This window comes from Perissodus microlepis, chromosome 4 (genome assembly GCF_051167445.1).
Source record: "Perissodus microlepis isolate ML-2025 ecotype Zambia chromosome 4, ASM5116744v1, whole genome shotgun sequence".
NCBI classification, from domain to species: domain Eukaryota; kingdom Metazoa; phylum Chordata; class Actinopteri; order Cichliformes; family Cichlidae; genus Perissodus; species Perissodus microlepis.
The window spans coordinates 3,669,681-3,677,791 of record NC_140464.1 but is presented as its reverse complement, the minus strand read 5'-3'; positions in this window follow the sequence as shown (position 1 = coordinate 3,677,791).

Below are 8,111 nucleotides of genomic sequence, written 5' to 3'. Positions count from 1 at the left end.
GCTAATAATATGAAGTTGGTCAGAAATTAATATGCTTCACATGTTTTAGCATGCAAGGAAACTTTAAAAAGTATTTGATAAGGTTAAAGTTATTTAAACCACTCCAACTTTAATTATACAGTGCCTAGTCTGGACAATGGTGTCCTTAAAATGCTTCAATCATTAAAGACCAAGATGGTTCTTTCAGCAAACACATGGCAACAGTGGAGATGAAGAACGTCCTTTTAACAACAGGAACAAACCCCCTGAACAGAACTATTCTCAGGGAAAGACTGCCAACTACCGAAGACTGAAGGGATAACTCCAACCAGGATTTTAAAATCTGGGACTCTTCACCGTTTGGTCTTAGAACTGAAGAAGCTTCTCAGATGAAACGTCTTCAAGAAACTTAAAGAAGTCCAATTGCTTTTCTTTCCAAGCTCCTTAAAATACTAAAAACGGAAGATAAAAGTTACTGGCATGCACTCGGGACAAGGAGAATAACTAAAGGATGGTCCAGTGTAACCTGAACTCTAAGCTTTAATCATGAAGGAAAGTTGGAGATGAACCAGGAAGTCCAAAGAAAAGTATTTTTGTTGTAGGATGGTGGATGCTGTAGCCTTTTCCAAGATCTAAGAGCCCAGATGGTAAAAAGATCAACAAAAGGGCAGGAGGGGGAGATTAAATCATGTTGCACAACCAAGCAAAAATCTTGTGACAATATTTTGTCTAAGTTTCTGTTGCCAAGGATAAAATTTTATAACATAATTTAGTGCAGCTGAGTCAACCTTTGGGTTAGTTTGCTTCCAAATGATATTAAAAACTAGGGACTCAGTACACCTGATGTACAATACGTGACGTTTCCTAAAACAAAGACCACATTTGATCCATCGCACACATACTGTACGTGTTTTAGGTGAAACCGAATCACCGACCGAGGAATAAAAATTCCTGGTTTATTAGACTAAGAAGCAGCAGAGCTTATAAAACATCTGCTCGCTGATGGTTTGTTTCTGTGTCGATGTTGTTCTGACGCCCAGGCAGCGGTGAAACAATTATCCTGTCTGCGCCCTGCAGAGTTCCCACATTCCTCCTTTGTGATGAGGAGCTAAATTAAGCCGCTTTGTCGAAGGTGTTTCCTCACTTGGGCTGCCTTGTACTGTCTGGTGTAGACAATGCTGTGCAAAAACACTTTATATCCTCCTCCACGGTGCCCTTAACTAAACTTAACTGTATTAGAGAGAAATTGGGTTTCTAGCAAGACACTGATGCAAATATTTGACCACAGTCACTCTGGGATTACATCAAAATAAAGACGGATTTCTGAACAGGATATATGCACTTTTAAAGACACAAAAACACTGAACAAAGTTGAACACTTGAGGCTGGTTCCTGAATCAAGTCAATCCCCACAATGTGGTTTTGCTGTCATGTGACTGATAACCATCTAAGATTAAACAAATAATCAATTTTAGAGGTTTGACAATGGAAGTGACGATGTAGGGTCTGGTGAATAAAGCCCTACAGACGCAGACGTAGAGACCAGTCGGTGACAGCACTATCAGCCCTACTGGCTGGCATTTGGTTCCTCGAGGTTGCTGCCTGTCATTCTCAAACAGGATCAAACACCAAAAGCATCCATACAACTGTTTTGGTCGTAGCAGACTGCCAGATTCAGATTCAGCAACATAATACAGTTGGTGGTTATATCATGTCAGATATGGCAGACAGCTCTCAAGCAATAGGTGCATAACATCATATGAGACGTTTTGAGCTTATTATCAGCTCATGTTATGATTTTTCAATAGCAGATTTGTTCAGGTGAGGTTAATTCTAGCTAGATGGCTGAATTCATTGCTTTTTTAAGTTATTGGTAGAAAAATCCTGCCTGAATGCAAATGCTAGTTGAGTGTTTCATTAGCTAATATAAGCATACTAGCCTATGGGCAGAACTACTCATTTTAGCCAATAAATCAGTCATAGCCAACACACACAGTCAAATCTGCTGCTCAGTCCACAAATGCATTTTCCTCACAGTTACAGCTACAGTTGCCTGAATCGTCACATCTGTCAATCGAAGCAGCCTAACTTTACACCTTACCAGCATTCAAAAGGATACACTCACACACTCTGCAACTCATAGAAGCCAAACCGTTTTTTATACAAGACTGTAAACATGTTTTGGACCCTCAACAACAGTTTAGGTCTCTTTGCGTTAGCTTTGGTTTTAGCTCAGGATATTGCTGTTTGGCATAAGCGCTTCTCTCTTAGGATGTGTGACATAGTGTACATGCAACAGTGCAACATGAGAGTGCAGGACAGACTGACTGCAGGTCACTGTGTGTGTCATCAGTTATGTGGAGGTTGTATTTTTTAAATTTTTAATGTCCTTTTTTATGACTCGCTGGCTCTCTTTCATAAGGATGGAAATTTATAAGAATTTAACGATTCAGATTCCAGGAAGCGGTTCTCTATTCCCGTTCCTGCTCTTTCACAGTGTCTTTTGTCGTGTCTCCCTCCCCTCAACCCAAACCGGTTGCAGAAGGCCGCCCCTCTTTGAGCCTGGCTCCGCAGGAGGTTTCTTCCTGTTAAAAGGGAGTTTTTTGTTCCCGCTGTCAACCATGCTTGCTCATAAGTGAGTCATCTGATTGTTGGGGTTTTCTTTACATTATTGAAGGGTCTTTATTTTACATATAAAGCGCCTTGAGGTGACTGTTACTGTGATTTGGCGCTGTATAAATAAAACTGGATTAATAAAAGCATCTCTGTGCAGTTTGACCTGTAAACAAACACATAAAGAAACAAAAACTCTGAACTCCGGAAGGTTTCAACTCCAGAAGAAGATGCACATTACTTCTCAGACTTCAGAATAACAGAGTTATGTAACGACTGCAGCAGCTAACGAGTCTGCTGAGCTGATGATGAGGCTCTGACCTGTGGCTTCAGACAGGAAAAACTGTACAGCAGAGTCTCTGCGGAGCCCAAAGAGCCTGCTGGCAGACACCATGTGGAGAGTAAGAAACAGCAGCATTTAATACACTGGAAGGAGATGGCGGGTGGGGGAAGATTGGCATCATGAACACATTTGTGTTGCCTCCACTGCTGGCTGTGTAGGTGGCGTCTCCATAGAAACCAGAGCTTGTTACGGCTGCCTGTATCGAGTGTTGATACTCTGGAAGCTGGAGGAGCTTACAGAGATGATGAAGAGGGAACCATCTGCCCAAAAACAACCCAAACCACCAACACTCTGGATGGTTGTCTCAATGAAAGTTGTTTTCCAAAGTATCACATGTAACACATCAGTTTCCTAAAAATATAACTGTTAACAGGCACTCAAACCTAAGGAGGTAAGGAGGACACTTCGTATTCTGAGAGAAAAAAAACGTTTTCCTGGTCTCTAATCCTCTGATTGTATCTGGTTTCTAGCTTTTTAAAGCTACTGTTTCCATAAGGACGTCTCCAGACAACAGTGGAGGATGTGAGGGCCAGCAGAAAGTGGATATGGCTCTTTCTAGCATGTCAACATAGGAAAAAGTATACGAAATCAGAAACAGACACGTCAAGAACTGACACTCAGTCCTGGTTACACAAAAATCCCTTTCCACGTGGATTTCCTCTTGTGATCCTTCTATTTTAAGAAGCCAATTCGAATTATTTGGTAATTATTTCAATCTCTGTTTTGACATCACAGAGAAAAACAAGCCTCTCAGTCAGCTGAGCAGAATCAGTTTTTATCCACTGGGAGCTGTGGCTACTGAAACCAGAGCTTGCTCTGATTTACTCGTGCTGTTTCAGTTGTTACTTATCTCTGTGGTGTGTTGTTCTAAATTGAAGATAATGATAATTAACAATGAGGCACATGTTTTATTACTAATTTTTATAAAATTTACACTCTTAATGTTCCAAATCATAGTTTATGTCCTCTTATCAGCCTCTATATTCAGCAAGAGTCACTTTTCCTATCATGTCATATTATTGCTGGTTACACAGCATTATTTTGTTATAAACGTTAATTTAAGAGTTGTTTGACATGCTACCTGTCATATGCAGCAACAACATAAAGACAAAGCAGAAGAAAAAATGCAGTGTCTTTTGTAGCCACTTGACCTTGGCTCCCAACGTGAGTTTGGGGAAGACTGATGTTAAACTTACATGGCAGTACCACTGAAATAAACATATTTACAGGCTGGTGCTAAAAATGGTTTAGAGTTGCCCAAATATACATGTATACCTGAGTATAATAATAGAGGTTTGCTGTGGATCTAATAAAACACCTGGCTGACCAGCTCTGCACTAACATATCACTGTAGCTAGCAGCACTCATTTTCTTTGTGCTAATAATTGATTAATTATGTAAAATAAATATTGTTTTACGCCTTAAATAAATTAGTTATTTGATCACACAAGCCTACAAGCATTACCATTTAGAATGATTTTGCTATCAGTAACATTAACGGGGAACAAAGCTACAATTAGCAAGCTAGCTATAGCTTACATAGCGAATGTACCATTGTAGCATTAGCTACATGTTGCTGGTATCCTGAGCAGTTTTTATAGTAAGTTCCTCCCTGATTGATTAAATAAAATGAATTACTGAACAGCCATACATGCATACTGTGGCGAGCTCAGACAAGGAGGAGACGGAGGTATCGTTTGGTCTTGCTTCCCGTGAGCTAGCCAGGGAGCACAGCCGTTTATTAACATTTGCAGAAGAACACTGCCGCTAGCTAACTGCTCAGCGCGGCAACAACAACACACAGGGCGCCCTCTGACCCCAGAAGGACACACCGTCGCAGCGAGAGGGCGTCACCCGTCACTATGGCAACATAAACAAAACATAACTGTACAAACAGAACCCCGAACAGCCCTGACCCGCTACATAGCCCCCACCTAAGGGGTCAGTCATCCCCGACGACCCCATTACCCCACACAAAGTCCTGCAAATGTCCAGGTGCCTTCTTTTGGCGCACCGGCCGGTCACGACCGGCGGGGGAAAAGTCACTCGGGTCAGAACATGGGGTGCCACCATCATCCCCTGCCCTGGCGTCTGCCGGAGCGAGCGGTCGGTACGGTGAGAGCCTGTCCCGGTGTAACACCACCATGCGCCCCGGGCCCGGCATGCGGATACGGTACACCACGTCTGTTAGCCGCTCCACGACCTCCACCGGCCCTTGCCAGTGACTGCAGAGTTTGGGGGACACTCCTCTCTTGCGAACCGGGCAGTACACCCAAACCTTGTCGCCAGGCATGAAAACCCTCCCTCGGCACTTGGTGTCGTAGGCTCTTTTCTGTCGTACTCCGGCGCTGGCCTGGGCCTGGCGGGTGTAGTCATGAACCACCTGCAGCCGCTCCCTCAGCCTCCTGTAGTAGTCCATCTCTGGCCCACCATCAATCTCCGGCTCGGGGGGGGACCCGAACACCAGATCCACAGGCGTCCGGAGCTCCCATCCAAACATCAGAGCGGCAGGTGTGCACTGGCTGGACTCCTGCACCGCAGTCCGATACGACCAAAGGACCAAGGGCAGATGTCGGTCCCAATCCCGCTGGTGGCAGCTGGTGAGAATGGCAAGCTGGGTGGCCAGCGTGCGGTTGAAGCGCTCAACCAAGCCATCGCTTTGTGGGTGGAGCGGTGTGGTTCTCGTCTTCTCCACCCCCAGTCGCTGGCAGATCTCCCCGAAGACCTTCGATTCGAAGTTACGCCCCTGGTCACTGTGGAGCTCAGCCGGGACCCCAAAACGGGTGAACATCTCCTCCACCAGCTTCTCGGCCGTCGTCGTTGCGCTCTGGTCCGGCACCGCGTAGGCCTCTGGCCACTTCGTGAAATAGTCCATAGCCACCAACACATACTGGTTCCCTGACTCTGTGACGGGGAAAGGCCCTAGGACGTCCACTCCCACTCTTTCCATTGGGGCCCCCACCAGGTACTGCTGAAGGGGGGCAGTGGAGCGTTGAGTTGGGCCCTTCTGTGCCGTGCAGGTGTCACAGCAGTGCACATGAAGTTCCACATCCCGTCGACAGCCAGGCCAGTAGAACCGTCCCCTGAGGCGGCGGAGAGTTTTGGTGTTCCCATAGTGTCCTGCCCCCACCGAGCCGTGGACCAGCTCAAGCACCTGCGACCGCAGCGACCGAGGCACCAACAGCTGCAGGAGATCTCTGCCCTGACCGGGGGCCCGCCATCTCCGGTACAGGAGGCCGTCGTGGGTCTCCAGATTGTTGTGCTGGGAGTAGTAGGCCTTCACTTCGGGCTCCTGTCCCGACACCCCCGTCCAGGCGGGGCATTGCGCCGCCTCCAGCCAGGCCCCCACCTGAACCAACGTCGCGTCGGCCTCCTGCTCCCGCTTCAGCTGCTGCGTTGTCAATGGGAGCCACCCCCCTCCGCCGGCTGTGGCCTGAGCAGTAGCCACCCCCAGCACCTCCTGGGCCCACTCCTCCTGTCGCAGGCAGTAGCGGCACTCGACAGCTATGCAGGGCTGTCTGGAGAGGGCATCAGCGTTGCCATGCTGTCGACCTGCCCGATGCTGGATCTCGAAGTCATAACCCTGAAGGACCTCCAGCCAGCGGGCCACCTGCCCTTCTGGGTGTTTGAAGTTCAGGAGCCAAGTCAGAGATGCATGGTCAGTGCGCAGGAGGAACCGGCAGCCGTGCAGATATGGCTGGAAGTGCCGCACCGCTAGCACTACGGCCAGCAGCTCCCGCCGGGTCACGCAGTAGTTCCTCTCGGCTCGCCCCAAGGCACGACTGAAGTACGCCACCACCCGTTCTCCAGCCTCGTCCTGCTGGGAAAGGACTGCCCCGACTCCTACATTGCTAGCATCAGTGTCCACAATGAAAGGTTGCCGGGCGTCGGGGTAGGCCAGGACTGGGGCTCTGCTGAGGGCCTCCTTCAGCTGTGCAAAAGCCGCAGCACAGGCCTCCCCCCAGCCAAACAGCTGTCCCTTGTCAGTCAGGCGGTGGAGGGGGCTGGCCATCATCGCAAACCCCTTGATGAACCGACGGTAGTAGGAGGCTAGGCCCAGGAAGCTCCGCAGTTCTTGGACGTTCGAGGGAGTCGGCCAGTCCCGGACCGCAGCCACTTTTGCAGGGTCAGTGGCGACACCTCAAGCGCTGATCACATGGCCCAAGAACGTGGTCTCTCTCGCCAACAGCTGGCATTTCGCGGGGTTGAGCCGCAGCCCAGCTCGTCGGATGGCACTCAAGACCTCGCTCAGGTGAGACAGTGCACTGTCGAAGTCGCCACCGTGCACCAACAGGTCATCCAGGTACACAACGCAGCGGCTACGAGGGATATCCACGAGCACCCTCTCCATCAGCCTCTCAAACGTCGCTGGCGCATTGCAGAGCCCAAATGGCATGACCCTGAACTGCCACAGCCCCTGTCCAATGGTGAATGCAGTCTTAGGCCTTGCGTCGGGGGCTAGCTCCACCTGCCAGTAACCGCTGCGTAGGTGGAGGGAGCTGAACCAACTGGAGCCGGTAACGTAATCTAGGGCCTCGTCGATCTGCGGCAGCGGGTACGAGTCCTTCTTGGTGACTGCATTGAGACGGCGAAAGTCCACGCAGAACCTCGGGCTGCCATCCTTCTTCCCCACCAGAACCACGGGTGCCGCACATGGGCTATTGGACGGCTCGATCACCCCAGCCGCAGCCATCTCACGGATCTTCTCTTCCGCTACCTGCCGTTTTGAGAGGGGCAGCCGGTGTGGGCACAGACGGATGGGCTGAGCAGAGCCGGTGTCGATGGTGTGCTGGACCAGACTCGTCTGCCTACAGTCTTTGTCACTGGCGGCAAAGATGTCCACATTCTCGTCCAGGAGGCACCTCAACCGCTGGCGCTGGTCGACGTTGAGGCCTACGCTGCTCCTCTCTCTTCAATCGCCAGTTTCCCAAGCGGGGAATGTTCTCCTCGACAGCTTGCTCCAGCCTCTGAATGTCTCTCTCCATTACGGCGAGGGTGAGCTATCCCACTTCTGACACCAATGTGGCGAGCTCAGACAAGGAGGAGATGGAGGTATCGTTTGGTCTTGCTTCCCGTGAGCTAGCCAGGGAGCACAGCCGTTTATTAACATTTGCAGAAGAACACTGCCGCTAGCTAACTGCTCAGCGCGGCAACAACAACACACAGGGCGCCCTCT